The sequence below is a fragment of the Triturus cristatus genome, chromosome 8, assembly GCF_964204655.1.
Source record: "Triturus cristatus chromosome 8, aTriCri1.1, whole genome shotgun sequence".
NCBI classification, from domain to species: Eukaryota; Metazoa; Chordata; class Amphibia; order Caudata; family Salamandridae; genus Triturus; species Triturus cristatus.
The window spans coordinates 995,494,576-995,511,126 of record NC_140591.1 but is presented as its reverse complement, the minus strand read 5'-3'; the positions used below and the strand labels follow the sequence as shown (position 1 = coordinate 995,511,126).

Genomic DNA, 16,551 nt, shown 5'->3' with positions numbered 1-16,551 from the left:
ATCAAGAGGGACTACAAAATTGAGTATTCGGCTGCAGGCTCCACAGACAACAGTCTCTGCCATTTCTGCCATAATGGAGGCATTGCAGCATAGGCTTTTCTAAGAACCCCACTACCATTTATCCCTGGTTTTTCAGAACTAGCAGGGGAGAGGTTTCTTATGCATAGCTACAATTGAAGCAACTCCACAGCAGCTGAAAAGACGTAAAACTTCTTAACAAGCCCCAGTGTACTTGAGGCAGGACTCTAAGCTGGATTCAGATATAGTCTTGATCGTGAGTTAAAGGCAAGCTTCAGCACTGGAGACATCAGTCCCACCAGGAAAGACTAGAAGTAAGGAAGAGAAGCTTTGGTTCTGCAGCTGTGACTTTTAAGACTCCATGTGCATAAGTAATCTTGGGGAAGGGCTGAGAGAGCACTTTGGGAGACTATTTCTACTTTTGCAGATGACCGAGCAAAAGAGTAGAGGCAAGATGTTTAGGAAATAGTGTAATGGGGGCAAGCAATTTCCAACCAGTCAATCAGTGTAGTGATCAGTTCTGCAGATATAGCTGTTAGATAGTGTTTGCCATAGTATCATGCTCCGTAGAAAATTCAATTTTTGGCTCTAATTCCAGATGCACAGTTTAGGATTTTGAATCTCCCCTTTTCTGGGGCAGTACTCTTTGGACCTTACACTGATGATTAGATAGAACACATGGAGGAGGCATACACCCTTAAAGCTGTGGGATTAGAGAAAAAAATATTTGACAAATCCCAATATAGGCAAAGGGATTCGCGGTATTAGCCAATGCCTAGCAAATCACGAATAGCAATTGCACCCAGAGGTGGCTCAGGACATTTTCCAGCAATTATGAGATCTCCTCGCCAAAGCAGAGAATATGCAGTGTCAGCACGTTTGCACACTGCAGTTCCCAAGAATGATCTTTGTTGCGGATGTATTTAGTCTAGATTGAAGCACAGGACTCCTGTATTTCTTCCCGTCACTGCCTCTCCTGCCCAGAGATCTGAAAAATGTCAAGGACCATCAGGCCCAAGTCCTCTTAGTGAGCCAGTAGAGTGTGGTAGCTGGAACATCTGGACTTAAGCATCTGTCCTCTGGGTGCTGCTTCAGGAATATCTTGTGTAGCAACAGCAGCATGTCAGGGTCTTGCACCCAGACCTGCGCAATCTAAACCTCTATATGTGAACAGTGGCAGTTGGCTGAGTTTGATCTTCCTCCTATGGTAGTGGATGTCATTCTTTCAGCCAGGAGTTTTTTGAAAAAGTCTGTTTATACTGAACATTGGGAACAGTTTGTGGCTTGATGTGGCACCCATAATACTGACCAGTTATAGGCCAAATGTTCAGATGTATTACTCTTTGTTTTGTCTTTTGCCCAGCAAAGACTTGTGTTGGGAACTGTCAAAGGTTATTTGTTTTCTCTTTCTGTCTTTGTGTATTTTCTGGATCAACAGTCCTAGCGTAAATTACTGGCTGTGAAAGAATTTCTCAAAAGTTTAGTTAATGTGACAAATTAGGATGTTGATTTAGGCAGGGTGAGCGTTTCTCAAGCAGCCGCTACATTCCTTGTAAGGGTGAAACACAGAAAGTCACTAAACCCTCTGGTAGCATGTTGAGTCCCTGTAGCTCAGAGCAGGAGGCCAGTCAGCTGACCTCTGGAGTCCACTTGGGATGAAGTGTGAAGGTTCAGCCTTCTTCTCAGATAGCAGGGCAGGCCTCAAGCAGCAGGGTAGTCCTCTAGAAGCAGGGCAGTCCTTCTTCTGTAGTATCCACAGGTCCAAGAGTGTACTGAAGAGTGGGTCTGAGGGTCCCCTTTTTATATCTAGTGCCCACTTTGAAGTGGAAAACATTTCTGAAGTCTTCCCCTACAGAGGTGTCTGACAATTCCTGCCTCTCTGCCGAGGTCCTAATCTGTCTGCATGCACAATAGGCTAGTTCGAAATTCCTTGTGTGTGAACTGCAGCAGTGTCTTTGAAGTGTAAGTGTGACAGGTGGCAGCTCTACCGCACTCGTCAAGTCAGGATGGCCCATCCTTCTAACACCCAGACCCTCTATTCTGTGGCTGTCTGGAAGGAATGAACAAAGACCAGCTGCACCTAGAGATCTGGGAACAGGCTGCAGGCACCAAATAGTTAGAGCAAGAAAATGCTAACCTCCAAACTAGCCTAGCTGATGAGGGGTGATGCTCCGAAACCGGTCCCAGGATGCTTGTTTCTGGTCCAGGGAGGACCTGGCTTGGCAGCTCGGGCAGGACTGCTCCCATTAGGAACAGGCTCAAGACTGATTTGCACATGGCTGGGTCCAAACTGGGGTGGCGTGGTGAGCAAAAGAACGATGGATTATACTCAGATCTTTGTGACTGGGGGTGAATGTTTGCATTGTTCACCATTCCGTCCATTACTCCTTTTGCTTTTGTCGCCCTAAGTGAGAAGGGTATGCCCAGACGTGGGTCCCGTGCTCACTGCGCCACTGTATTCAAGCTAGCCTGGCTGATGAGGGGTGATTCCCCGAAACCGGTCCCAGGATGCTTGTTTCCAGTCCAGGGAGGACTAGGCTTGGCAGTTCGGGCTGGATTGTTCCCATGAGGAGCAGGGTCAAGACTGATTTGCATGTGGCTGGGTCCAAACTGGGGTGGCATGGTGAGCAAAAGAACAATTGATTATACCTGAATCGTTGTGACTGGGGGTGAATGTTTGTATTGTTCAGCATTCCGTCCATCATTAGTTCCTTTTGTTGCCCTAAGTGGGAAGGATAAGCCCAGACGTGGGTCCCGTGCTCACTGCACCACTGGATTCAAGCCGGGCTAATGAGGGGTGTAACCCCAAAACCGGTCCCAGGATGCTTGTTTCTGGTCCTGGGAGTCCCTAACTTGGCAGTCAGGGCTGGACTGTTCCCATGAGGAACAGGGTCAAGACTGATTTGCATATGGCTGGGTCCAAAACGGGGTGGCATGGTAAGCAAAAGAATGATGGAATATACCCAGATCTTTGTGAATGGGGTGGGTGTTTTCATTGTTCAGCATTCCATCCATCATGTGTTCCTTTTGCTTTTGTCACCCTAAGTGGGAAGGTTATGCCCAGATGTGAGTCCCGTGCTCACTGCGCTACTGAATTTAAGACAGCCTGGGCAATGAGGAGTGATGCCCTGAAATCAGTTCCAGGATGCTTATTTCCAGTCCAGGGATGACCTGGCTTAGCAGTTCGAGCTGGACTGTTCCCAAGAGGAACAAGAGCAAGACGGATGTGCATATGGCTGGGTCCAGACTGGGGTGGTGTGGTGACCGAGGGATTATACCCAAATCGTTATGACTTGGGGTGAATGTTTGCATTGTTAAGCATTCCATCCATCATTTGTTCCTTTTGCTTTTGTCGCCCTAAGTGGGATGAGTATGCCGATACGTGGGTCCCAGACTCACTGCACCACTGGATTCAAGCTAACATGGCTGACGAGGGGTGATGCCCCGAAACCGGTCCCAGAATGCTTGTTTCCAGTCCCGGAAAGAACTGGCTTGGCAGTTCGGGCTGGACTGTTCCCAGGAGGAACAGGGTCAAGAATGATTTTCATATGGCTGGGTCTAAACTGGGGGGGCATGGTGAGCAAAAGAACAATGGATTATACCCAGATCTTAGTGACTGGGAGTGAATGTTTGCATTGTTCAACATTCTGTCCATTATTTGTTCCTTTTGCTTTTGTTTCCCTAAGTGGGAAGGGTATGCCCAGATGTGGTTCCTGTGCTGTCCATGCCACTGGATTCAAGCTAGCCTGGCTGATTTGGGGTGATGCCCCAAAACTGGTCCCATGATTCTTGTATCCGGTCCTGGGAGGACCTGGCTTGGCAGTTCGGGCTGGTCTGTTCCCATGTTTATTTTACCAGGTCAAAATAGCAGGTTAAAACTGTAGAAAAAGGCTCAAATGGCAGGCCTGCGAAATGTTTCCAGAGGTAGGTGTCACAATCAGTCCTGCAGGCCCACTGGTAGCATTTAATTACAGGCCCTGGGCAAATCTAGTAGTATTTTACTAAGGAACTTATAAGTAACATAAATGCAGCGATAGGGTGTAAGCAAATTTTAGCAGGTTTAAAGGAGAGAACACAAGAACTTGAACACTTCTTAGCAGTTGTAGTGTGCAGAGTCCGAAAAGCTAACACAAATAAGTTCAGAAAATAGGAAGGTTTAAGGCAAAATGTTCAGGGGTGACCCTAAGGAGGGCAATAGGTTCAATAATACCTTTCCTCCTAAACACTTCATCATGCATCAGTCGGATCTTAATTTGGTCCTTACTTTTCTTATGTCCTTTCTTTTGAACCTATACACAGCTGCTGTCTAGGTCTCCTGACTCTGAAGACGTCTCTCTCATTGCAATAACTTCAGCTTGTCTTGTGATTGATGTTTAGGCTTTAGTCAAGTTGCCCTACACCATATTCTTTCAAGACAAACTGGTCTGGAGAAATTAAGTAACCTTTCAACCAAAGGTTGTGACTCACTTTCATGTCAGACAGTCATTAGACTTCTGACGTTCTTTTCTCCACCTCAGGAGGATTAAGACTTCATCATATGGAACAGGAAAGAGCACTGAACTTTTATATTGATTGTTCCAAAGAGCACCTGGGGGATAAATAGCACTTAGTGGGGTTCTCTGGGGCACAGAATGGCAAGTGAGTGGAGAAAAGTACTTTGTCCAGATGGATAGACCTCTGCATTATGATCACCTATGCAGGGGACAAGAAAAAGCCTCCAGTACAGGCTTCTCGAACGAGTAGCTCATGAGCTGCTGGGAGCTCTCCAGCTATCTGTAAGCAGCTCTCCTGTGTGCAGCCCAGCCTACTGCATTAAAAGCTTTTGCATGATGATCTAATATAGGTATAACCAACATTGAGTGTGTTTAGGACGACAATATGTCTAAACTAACAATATATATTAAAAAGCTGCTATTTGAATGATAAATTGGGAAGACTTATAACTGATTTATTATTTATCATCTGTGCCAGGGGCATTGCAGCCATAACTATTATGTATAATTCACCTAGAGGAATTCAAAATTGAGAAAGTCTTTTTTACATTATAACTGGCACCCTGCCTGATACATCAATTATACATTATACATACAAGTTACTTCTCTTCAGAAACGCTGTTTCTGATAGGTACTTTATCTAATCTCAGATTCCTCACTACCCTCCCCCCACTCCATTCTGCTGAAGGGCCACTTCAATCTAAAAATTTCCCAAATTAAAAATAATAGGGACAGGTAATTGCTTATTTAGCTCTGTGTCCAAGGACACTGACAATATCAAGAAAGAAATTGACATCAGCATGCTAGGGTAGATTTTTTATGAGGCACAGCTGTCACTTCTGGGATGAATACAGTCAAGGCATAGCTGCACAACACCACCCACTGGCACTGATAAATCTTCTGGATGCTGTATGGTGCCTTGGGATACTTTAAAGGTGAGGAATCCACTGTTAGATAGAGTAGCCACCAGCAAGAGTGTAACCCTAGGTAAGTAATTTATTCTTTTGCAGCCATTCAACCTTAAATCCACTGACAAGTGGTGGCTGCTTAGGCTGCTGCACAGAAGTAGTTCAGTGGTGAGGAGAAGGGGTATGGTCTGGTAAGGACAAAGAGCCTCCTGAGGATAGTTATAAATGCTTAAGAGCATGGCTGTGGACACAGTAATATTAAGACAGTGGGAAATGACCCATGGAGGTTCAGGTAGTTATATATTCAACAGTGATGGTCATATCAGGAGAAAATTCTATGAGTGTGCAGTGTGATTCCTCAATGTGACAGTGGCATAGGCTATTCCATGACATAGGAGGGTGCTATGTGTCTGTTTGGTATAAGTGTACTACAATGGTTGCATGTTGCTCCAATTAAATTCAAGTGTCATATATGCAGGCCCCATATTTCACTCATGAGCCTGGTCACTGCTCTGTTGAAAGGCACAAGCTGTGCCTGCATTGCATCCCTAGTACATCGACTAGAGGAGGTGTTGCAGCTCCTACTAGCGATGTGGTCAAGGCCCTGGACAGAGATCCTGTAACAATGTGCAGCACTAGGTAAATGGCAATTTTCTTCTCTGGTTTGAGTCACTCAGTGCTGAAGAAGAGAGTCTGATGTTTGGGGGCATAGAAGTCCAGCTTGCTCATGAGTGAGACTCACCAATGTCTTGTATTGGAGACCTTTGCGCCAGAGTGCAGGTGCTAGCTTTGTGCACTTTGTCATCATGAAGGAGGGTAGTAAGTTAACATTTGATTGGTAGAAGTGTGGGACTGCTGAAGAAAGACTAACCAAGGCTCTTGGTCAATTTAGAAAGAGAAATAAGACTATCGCCAAGGACATTGGAGATAGAAATGAGACTGTTGTTTGAGAGAATATTGCCTTCCGATGTCATGAGAAGTTGAACCATCTCTTGCCTGGCTTTTTTCCAATTGTGATGTTGAAATATGAGATTCAGTTGATTTATCAACTGGGTTACTTGGCATTCATATAGTTCATATTATTCCATGTGTCTCTGTTAAGAAATATATGTTGTTTCCCACCAATTATGGTTCTTTAGGTTGGGTTACAGTTTGGCTAGTTATTGTGGTGTGTTCACGTGCCATATTAATTTAATTGGTAATGCATGTGTTGGGTTAGTACGTTTCTGAGTAAGTTGACTTGTGCTCTTTGGGATTTGCAGTTTCTGTTAATGGTTGTAGTATGCTGAATGTTTAATACTGCAAGACAAGTTGGGAAGTTAAAATGAACCTCCTGTAGGTTACTTCAAGAGTATGGTGTAAGAACTTACTTTCAATTCTATATGTTTTGAAATGATGGAGTCTAGTCAGCAGTGTGAGGAACAGAGTGTAAGATCTTTCGGAAGAGGGTGTAGTGTATGTGTCCAAATGTGGAAGATGTGGGGAAGAGCAGTACCCCGTCTTGCGAGATTGCAAGTAGAAGAACTGCATGGAATGAAAATGTCGGGAAGTGTTACCTTTTTTAACCCACTGACATCGCCTAGTGTCAATGGTTGTATTAGTAGACAGTGGCAGCCTTTGATTTTTGTGCTATGTCAATAATGTTTCAATATCCATCTACTATTGGAGGTGGTCATTACTGTGTTTTGTCAGACATAATTAATTTTTCTGGTGCTCTTCCACAGTGCACCGTACTGGGTGAAGATGAAGTGCTTTCTTCGGCCTGCCACTTGGTCGTATTGGTTTGGCAAGCTAGAGTTACTGGGTGTGGGACATGTTGGAGTGCTGGAAAGTCTTGCCTGGTAATTTTAGCATGTGGAGGGTGTAGGGCACACCTGTACCCAGATACATGCTCACACTCACCCATATACATGCACACTCACTCACACCCATGCATTCATAAGTATGCACACATGCACCCACCATTCACAAGCACATCCACATGCACAGACCCATTCACAGCATGCATGCACTAATACACATACATCCATGCATACACACATGCATGCACCAAACATAAAAAAAAAAACTTACCAGCCTGCAGCTGTGATCTCGGGTAGCGGGCGGGAAGACTTCGAGGTCCCTAGAGATATGGGACTGCCACCTTATCTCACTTGGGGCAGCCAATGAGAAGAGGTGGCAGTCTCCTGCTTGTCACAGATTGGAATGGGGACAGTAAGAGTTGCTGACCACTCCCTAATCTGTGATGAGCGTCACTGATGGACACTCGACCCTGGGCACTTCAGCTAAAAACTGAAGTACCCAGGTCTGAGTCTACCAGTGGCGGTCCCCGTTGCCATGCAGGGAAGGCCCTCCTAGCGCTTTGATGGGCTGAGGAGGTCACACACACAAAGCTGTGAAATCCTCAGCCCATCAAAGTTCAGCCCTGGCAGCCAGGCACCTGCGCATGTACAGTACCTGGCTACCTGAACGTGAAGGGGCCTGTGCGCCTCTGGAACATCACTTTTATTGATGCATGGTGGCACAGAGTGCAGAGCCATACTACGAGACCATGAAAAGCCCTCTTGCCTGGATTTTCATGAATCGTAGATATGGTGTAAGGTAATTAAGTGCACGTTGCTACGTTGCCTCACACTCCATTGGGGAGGTGTGCCATGGGCATTGCAGTGGGTGTTCCCACTCAACGCCTATGGTATTTCACACTTTCCCAGATTTACAATACAGCTTAAATCTGGGAATGCTTCAAAACTGTGTCCCTCCTCAGGGGAGGTATAATGATTGTTTCTGGGCAAGAAATAATTGTGCTGTTTACTGTAGTAAAGTGAGGTGGATGTCTGGAGACACAATGTATGATTCCAATTGTTATGGCAGGTATTGTTTTGGAGTCTGGACTGGGGAATTTTTAGTGTAGGTGATGTATGGTTAAACTTTCTATTTGTGATTTGTTTTGTGTCTTAAATGTATCTAAACCCTTTGTCAGAGGATGCTAGTGGGTTAACCACCCTGGCTGTCACATGATTGGGCTTCCATGAAAATGTGTCCATCGTACATGAATGTTATGAGTGTCATGAGCGTCATTGTGAGTAGGTAAATAAGCAGTGTAGTTATGGGACGGATGTCCCCAGAGTGACAGGACTCTTAGAGGAGTTTCGCACTGTGTCAATTCTAGTGGAAAACCTGTCTGTACTCCTTATGGGAGACCCAATAAAACCCACCCTTGATTGGGGAACTGCAATGGGAAACTACCACCTTGGGTGTGCAGCTATACCAAAATGAGACTGCCTTATTGGGCGGTAATGTCGGCAGGACACTGTCAGTGCTCCGCAACTTGATCTACTTTTGGCAAACGTCTTCCTATTCAGTGGTGGGACAAGATAAGATAAGATAAATTTATTTGCATGATTACTTAAAACCATTGTAACAAAAGAAAGTAGCAGTAGTATTCTACCTTCTCCAAATTTAAGACCAAAATTTGATTTTTATACCAAAAATTATACTGGGTTTGCACCCTATATAAAGAGGAACTATTAAAAAAGAATTTTGTTACAATAAAAAAATTGTTCAATAATAAAAAAATAAAAAAAGATAAATAGAAGGTCCCAAAATGCGATGATGTAGAAATCAGTGGTCAACAGTCCGTTATAAAGAGCCAGCAATGTACAAAGTAGTTCTCTAGACAACCAAGATGATGTTTGCTGGTGAACTCGGTGCAGTTGGTCTCTAACTCCAGATCCTGATGAGTGTTTGTGAGGCTCAGAGTGAGCGGGCCACTGCATAAGAGTGAAGACGGCAGACTCATGGGCCCTAATTGCTGAGTGGGGGCCGTATATCAACTGTGGGATGGGGAAAATTAGCAGAAGGGTCATACAGCTTGATAAGGAGGTTGGAGCATTTCACTTAGTTGCTAGTCGTTGTCAAATCATCATCTCTGCGGAGATCCTTTGGTTGAAGTACAGAAAGATATTAACCCATTAGCTGCTGGTTATTAAAGTTTTTTTCCCCCACTATATCCATGAATCGTACAAAGCAGCAGATCAACTGAACTTCTTCACCTTCAAAACATGCTTAAACTGCCTGCCTTCATGTTTGTATTCCCTTGATCCTAAAAATGGGTTTTAATAGCAGTCGGCGTTCCTATTGTAACTTCTCACAGATGCACAATAGATGGAACACGTCCTCTTTTGCTTTCCCACATAAGCGGCAGTTAGTAGATGTCTGTATTAGTTTCCAAGGTGGCAGGTGCAGCAGGGAGAGAAAAATATCCATTTAAAATTGAAAATATTTTTACTTTATTGCCTTCGTAAATCCTGTCCTAAATAAGGTTGGGAGGAGGTGCAACAAAACGGGGTAGTAGTGGAGACAAGAGGTCGCACCTTGTAAGTCAAACCAGTTTTATGGGCAAACAGTGTTGAAAAGGTTTAAGTAAATTGACCCTATTGAAGTAAGGTAATGCCACACCCACTACCTTGGGTGTGAGTGAACAATGGGCAAGGCCCTTGTGTTACAATAGCTTTCAGATAGTACACCCCAGCACTCAAACAAGTTGAATATATCTAGTCATATGTATTTAGAAGTTGTCAAACACAATTCTTTCACTTTTCACAGGTTTACAAATTCCAGGAAAAATTATTCATTTTCTTAATAGTTTTAATAATTCCACTGAACATATATCTGGTAAATTACATTTTGGCAGAAAAAAGGGGTACAAGGACTATACAATGTGGTGATGAAAATTTCAGAGTCTAATTGATGTAGCCACGTTCATTGATAAACAACAGCGACACGTGTTTCGTCACGGAAGTGGCTTTTTCAAGGCTGTATAGTAATAAAATACATGTATTGAACAAAGTAACCATACCATTTTTACATTTGTTAAGTGAATGGATATAAAAAATAGTGCCCAACCTACATCAAGTGTCATCAAAGAATAATGATAGCATTCTTGTGAGAACCAAGAGTAAGGGTGAGGTGACCAAGTGAATAGTCAATCGTTAGCTAAAACTCCACATGGATGTGAAAGATAATACAAATAAGGTGATAGAGAATGAGCCCTATAGGTCCGTCTAGTTTTGATATAGCAGATCAGATTCATAGAAGGAAGAAAACGATGCACCAGCTGTGAATTAATTTATCATTTGATTTTTTTAAAGTATGATCTAACCTTCAAAGTACAACTTCAAAATTGTGACAAATGTAATTCAAGGCATCTGATGCAAAAACAAAGCATTCGTTTCGAGAGCCTCTAAATGTTAGTCTAAACTGCTGAATTATTGAGATAAAAAAAAAAGAAAGAAGTTGATTAATTTTGGAAATTCCTAAGATCAAAGTTACAGTATATTCCGATCTGTTAGAAGCCAGAACTTACATATTCACAAAAAAGAGATGGGAGAAAAATAGTCTCCAAACTCTAATAATTCTTAAGATTATTCGCTTAATGAAGATGTTGGTCAATACAGTAGGCAGGCTCTCAAGCTACCCTGTAGAGAATAAGAAAAATGGGGGAGAAAATAGTGAGGGACGGAAAAAGTAAAACACACAAATAATCGGTGCAATGGAGTACAAAGAACAGGACTATTTATAGCCAGATGTTCTAGGAGTATTTCAAGAACATTACCGGACCCACCTACGCCACAAAGGATGTGGATGTTAGTGATGTTCCATAGACATCAATATGCATTGGTGGGTTTGTGTTAAGACTCAAAAATCTTACCAGGAGAAAAACATATTTCATTCCCATGGTCCAATACTGTGGTCAAGATATATAGGGCATCAAGTACAATGTCACAATAACTTTATGACTGAGTGTGAAGTTAGTGAGACCCAATGGTTAAATTAAAATACGAGTAGTTCCTTTTCACTAGAGACCGTTGGTCCAGACAATGTACATTGAATTAAAAGTTAACTTACATTGATTGTCAATAACGCTTCTAAGAGTTACGTTCTCCAATACGTAGCATGTTAAAGAGTTCATCATTCATGGACTATGATAAGTCCCTGCAAAAACATATACAAAGAATATAACAAACAATGGCGGTGTTAGCCTCCATCTAAATGTATGTTCCTTCCCTTGGTATGTAATTGAAATAAACCAAGGACTTCGAGCTAGAAACCTCAAAATGAGGAAAAATAGTTTTTTAGTCGTTAGGTTTTATCCGAATGAAAAGGCGAGGGACAGACCTGTATTTTCCTAGTTTTGACTGCGAGTAGTAGTCGGCTGAAGTGGCCCCTACGCACTGTATTTGAATAGGTTAGCATTTCTGGAAACAGAGCCATAATAAAAGAGGGACTAGCCATCTACACGAGCTAGTCCGGTTTGGAGATGAACATCTGATTTGTCTGAAGCCCTAGATTGGAGGCCATTTTAAGCGAGATACAAAAAGATATGCACAGTGAGAGAGAGAGTCAGGAAATAGACATCCAGCAGTGTATAAAGTAGTGAAAAACATTGTGCACGTATATGAAATTAGATTTTAAAATTTAGGAAGAAGCACTACCACCAAAGTAAAGGGCGGTGTGCATACATTTACAGAATGAGATATATTATTAGATGTTCCTTCTATAACACACAGATTTTCAGATTAATCAGTTACAATGTTATACAATACCAATAACATTTCCAAACCTTATTGTATAATATGCATGTCTAATGTAGAGACAGTATAAAACCCTACATTTCACAGAAATTCAAAGAACAACATTCTGTGATTACAAGGTTATACAAACAGAGATAAAACATGACCTTGTTATGGTATTGAATTTAACTCTACGTATGACCAAACCAAAGTATTGAAAAAGCAGCATAGACACTCAATCACGTTTCAGTTCTTTGTGTAGCACAGTGTTGTGCTCATGTTGGATGGGCCTCATGTGTGCAGTGTTTTTACCACATATGAAACAGGGATATGTGGGAATATGCATGTGTCTAGCAATTCCGGACAGTAATTTTAAAGTTATTCTGATAGGAAGACATGTAATTCCCTATCAGTGTTAAGGCACCTTTCTACTGCCCGTAATTTTATAATCCACTGAGTTTCTAATCATCATAGGGCTAGCACCCTATCTACTGCTCTAGGGTTATTTTGTGCCTGTGTTATTCCATGAAACCAAACATTTGTCATTGTCGTGGAAGGATAAACTGTGTTGAAATGCACCGCAAATGGGTAGTCTGTACTATGGTTACAAAGAGCCCTGATATGTTCCTGAATTCGCTCTTTTAAGGGTCTACGCATACTGCCTATATAAATAAGTCCACAGTAACATCTTATACAGTATACAACAAAACTGGTATTACAGTTAATAAATTGTCGTATGTGATGTTTGGTAAGTGTGTTATATTGAAATTGTGTCCGTTTGTTGAGAGCAAATGGGATAACATTACACTGTGTGCATTTGTAGAAGCCACGAGGTGTCTGGTAGCCAGGAAGAGTCTTGTTTCTTGGGCAATAGATAGCTAGGAAAAAGTATGTTCCTCAGAGTTGTGCCCCTGCTATGTACAATCCTTGGTTTGTTTGGAATGTATTTCACCACTGACTTGTCTAGTTTGAGTAGATGCCAGTGTTTATTTAAAATCTTATAGATGCCATTGCTTTGTGAACTGTATCTAGTAATAAATGTCAGCTCCCTGTCCTTAAATTACTTTCGGTGTTATCCTTATTCTTCAGTAATAACTTGTGGTGCAGTAAGTATTTTGTCTCTAGAGTGATTCAAAACTTTTTTGAGTAGCCCTTACGGATAAAGCGATCTTCCAAATTCTGGAGCTCTGTAAGAAAGACAGAGTCCTCACTACAGTTTCTCCTCATTCTTGTCATCTCACCCAATGGGATTGAATTTATCTGAGACATTGGGTGAGCACTGGTTGCATGTAAACTCGAATTACATGCTGTGTTCTTTCTAAAGAATTTTGACATGATCTTGTTTTCTTTAACATAAACCACCACATCCAGAAAATCTATTTCTTGTTTGTGTATCTTGTAGGTAAACTGAAGGTCGTATGTGTTGTTGTTCAAGTGTCTCACCAACTCATCCAACTGTACTGCAGTTCCTGCCCAAATGACAAAAATGTTGTTGATGATGCGCACCCAGTAAATGAAGTGTTCTGTCCCTTCTGGTGGGCCAGTCGCCCAGAGATTTGTTTGTTAAAAAATGCCCATATAGAGGTTTGCATATGATGGTGAGAATTTTAAACCCTTAGCAACACCCATGGCTTGCCTGTACCAGAAAGAAATTGTTTTCTAAGGTCTAGCAAGTTAAAGTTCAAACAGTGTTGCGTTTCTTGAGTATAAAGTGGCTGCCAAAGATTGAATTCCCTTCTCTAAGGGTATGCAAGTGTAGAGGGAACAGATGTCTAGAGTGACAGATGTGAAATCTTCTACCCATTCAATATCTTCTAGTTTGTTCAAAAGATCACCTGTGTTTTTCACATAGGACGGAAGATTGTGCACTAGTGGTTGTAAAAAGACATCTGTATACTCAGAGATATGTTCTGTTGGAGAACCTATACCCGGAGAATGGACCTGGTTTGTGTAACTTAGGGAGTATGTAGATACACAGTGCCTTAGTTTAGAGGATAAACATATATTTATATTCCACCTCACTGATCAAGCATTGATCCTTCCAAAATGTTAGTTTGGATTTGATTGGACTGGTAATGTCACTAAGGGTTTTTTTAGTTTGTCTTATGTAGGCATCACCGTCTGAAAGTTGTCTCTCTATTTTTTGGATGTGATCACTCTTTTGCATAACTACTATATTTTACCCTTTATCTGCTACTTTGATAACAATTTCAGGTGTTTTGGTAAGTAATTTCAGGGTATGATTCTCTCTTGATGTTAAATTGTACCCAGAATATATGGGTCTGCCAGTCAGTTTGTCTTCTAGAAATCATTATTCACTGCCTTGTAGAACGAGTCTATTAAATTATCTGGAGGCAGTGTAGGTGTGAAGATCGACTTAGGTTTTGAGCGACTATCAGTGTTTAGGTTGGGTGTAATATCTAAGTCTGATAGGACATCTAAGATGGAGGGTTTAATGAAGCTCTCCAGGACAAACCATCCGTGGGCCCTTTCTTTTAGAGCTGCCTTGTTTACCGCTATACCGCTATACCGCTAAGGAGACCCTTTTCACTGTCTTATTAACAAGTTGTTTGCAGCTGTTATGTGTCCCGAGGCCTCCCAAAGTTCCCATAGGCCCAGTCGGTCCATTGAGGCTAGCAAGTAGGTCATGGCCGCACTTTATTTTTTTTACTGTAGTTCCTTCAATAAATGTGCATTCAGCGACCCATACTCAGCACTTTTGATTTAATGCCAGTGTTTGAAATAGGAACCTTTGCGGGCGATTTCTTGCATCTGCAGGCCAAATTCCAAATTTATTAGGGCTGACAAAGTATATTTAGGTAGATAGAATATAATTTGTAATGCTCTTGAAGCTATATCATCCTGCTTGTCTGCATCCCTTTCTCTCAAACACTCGCTCCCATAAGTGATGGTTGGAATGAGCTTTGCTTGGAACATCCGGAGCAGTGGCATGACTCTCGGGCCGGCAGTTTTGTGTTTGATGTTTTTTAATGGTACCGCTATTGAGTTTCCTCTTCTCTTGTTGGCCTCTTTTTGTGTCATAAACGTGCCTTTATTATCTAATATGACCCCCAGGTATTTGTATTCTTTGACTACTTCTAATAGTTGGCAAGCCAGATGCCAGGGATAACTTAATGTGTTATTTTTTTGGTTTAATCACATCACTTTAGACTTGTCTAAGTTGATGCTTAGAACAATATTAGCAGAGAAATTTTGGGTGGTGTCTAGTAGATGTTGGAGGCTAATCAGAGTTTGGCTGATCAGTACAAGGTCGTCAGCGTAGAGTAAATTGGAGAGGACAAGTCCACGCATCCTTGAGGCGTGTGAGTTACAGTTGTCCAGCTCTGTAAATAAGTCTGCCATAAAAAGGTTGAACAAAATCGGGGCCAGCACACACCCTTGTTTCAGTCCCTTTGTAGTTGGTATTTTTCTGGACAGGCAGTCGCCAACTCCAAGCTTCACTTGGACCCAAGTGTTGGTATGTAAAAGGATCACTTGATTCAAGAGACCAGATGTTATATTTCTTTTAGTGAGTTTAGCCCACAACTTCTTTCTATCTATGTTATCAAAGGCTGATGAGCAGTCGATGAAACACACCTAGAGTGACAAGTTTGCGGCTTTTACAGCATCTATTAGAAGGGAGAGGGCAAGTATGTTCATTGTAGTTCCCATGCCCTTGCAGATTCCCGTCTGGTTATGGCGGGGGTCTCCAACCGGTCGATCGGGAGCTACCGGTAGCTCGCCGAGACCCTGTGAGTAGCTCGTGACACTTGCTGCTCAATTAAGTAGCCCTTTAGTGTTGTTTGGGCTGTTTAGGCTTTTTTCAGGCTGCGTTGCCCGCCCTCACCCAAACCAGCAGCTCAGATTGGCTTTGAGCTTAGCTGGGGTGGGTTGGGCGAAGAGGATGACGTTTCTCTTCTACGTGGAGATCAGTGGCCCGACTATGCACCCCCTGCCTTTTCCTCACTGGCACCGCGCTGTTCATTGTTTGAATCACAAGCGCGAAAGGTGCTAGTGCGGAGCTGAAGCAGGCATGGCAGGGCAGAGCAGCTAGTTTCCAGGTCACGCAAGCAGTATGGGACGGGACCCGCGCCATCTGCCGATTTCAACAGTACAGCCTGCCACCATATATTTCATCAGAGCAGCTGGCAAGCCGTGGGAGCACACCCTGGGGCCTGGACCGCAAACACTTAAGCTGGTAAAAGTAATATTTTACAACACTACTAGATAAATGATTTTACTCAAACATGGATTTTTTCTATGTGCTTGCCTAAAAACACCTCAGTCGTGCCCTGGTTTTGTTAACTGTTACCTCTCGCAGTGCTGCTGTACCACGCGAGGGAAAACGTGTCTCAAGCTCCCATGCCATCTTATTCCACTCCAGATGCTGCAAGTATCACAGCGCGACACCAATTAAGCACTGTACATCATTAGTGCGGGCTCCCAGCCAGGTGGAGGCCTCTTCTGTGCCTGCCGGGTAAAAGGAGGCACGTCTAAAGTTGGTGATCTGTGAAGGGAGGCAGAGGCCCGGGGGGCCCTGGGACAGACAGAACCGCTGTT

The 16,551-nt window shown here is 42.8% G+C and overlaps 1 protein-coding gene across 1 annotated transcript in view; it reads left to right on the top strand.

Annotated features, from left to right (window-relative positions):
* Positions 1-16,551, top strand: part of LOC146805332 (cilium assembly protein DZIP1-like) — a 1,720,714-nt gene that overhangs the window by 1,487,425 nt on the left and 216,738 nt on the right. The gene's annotated exons all lie outside the window — the stretch shown is intronic.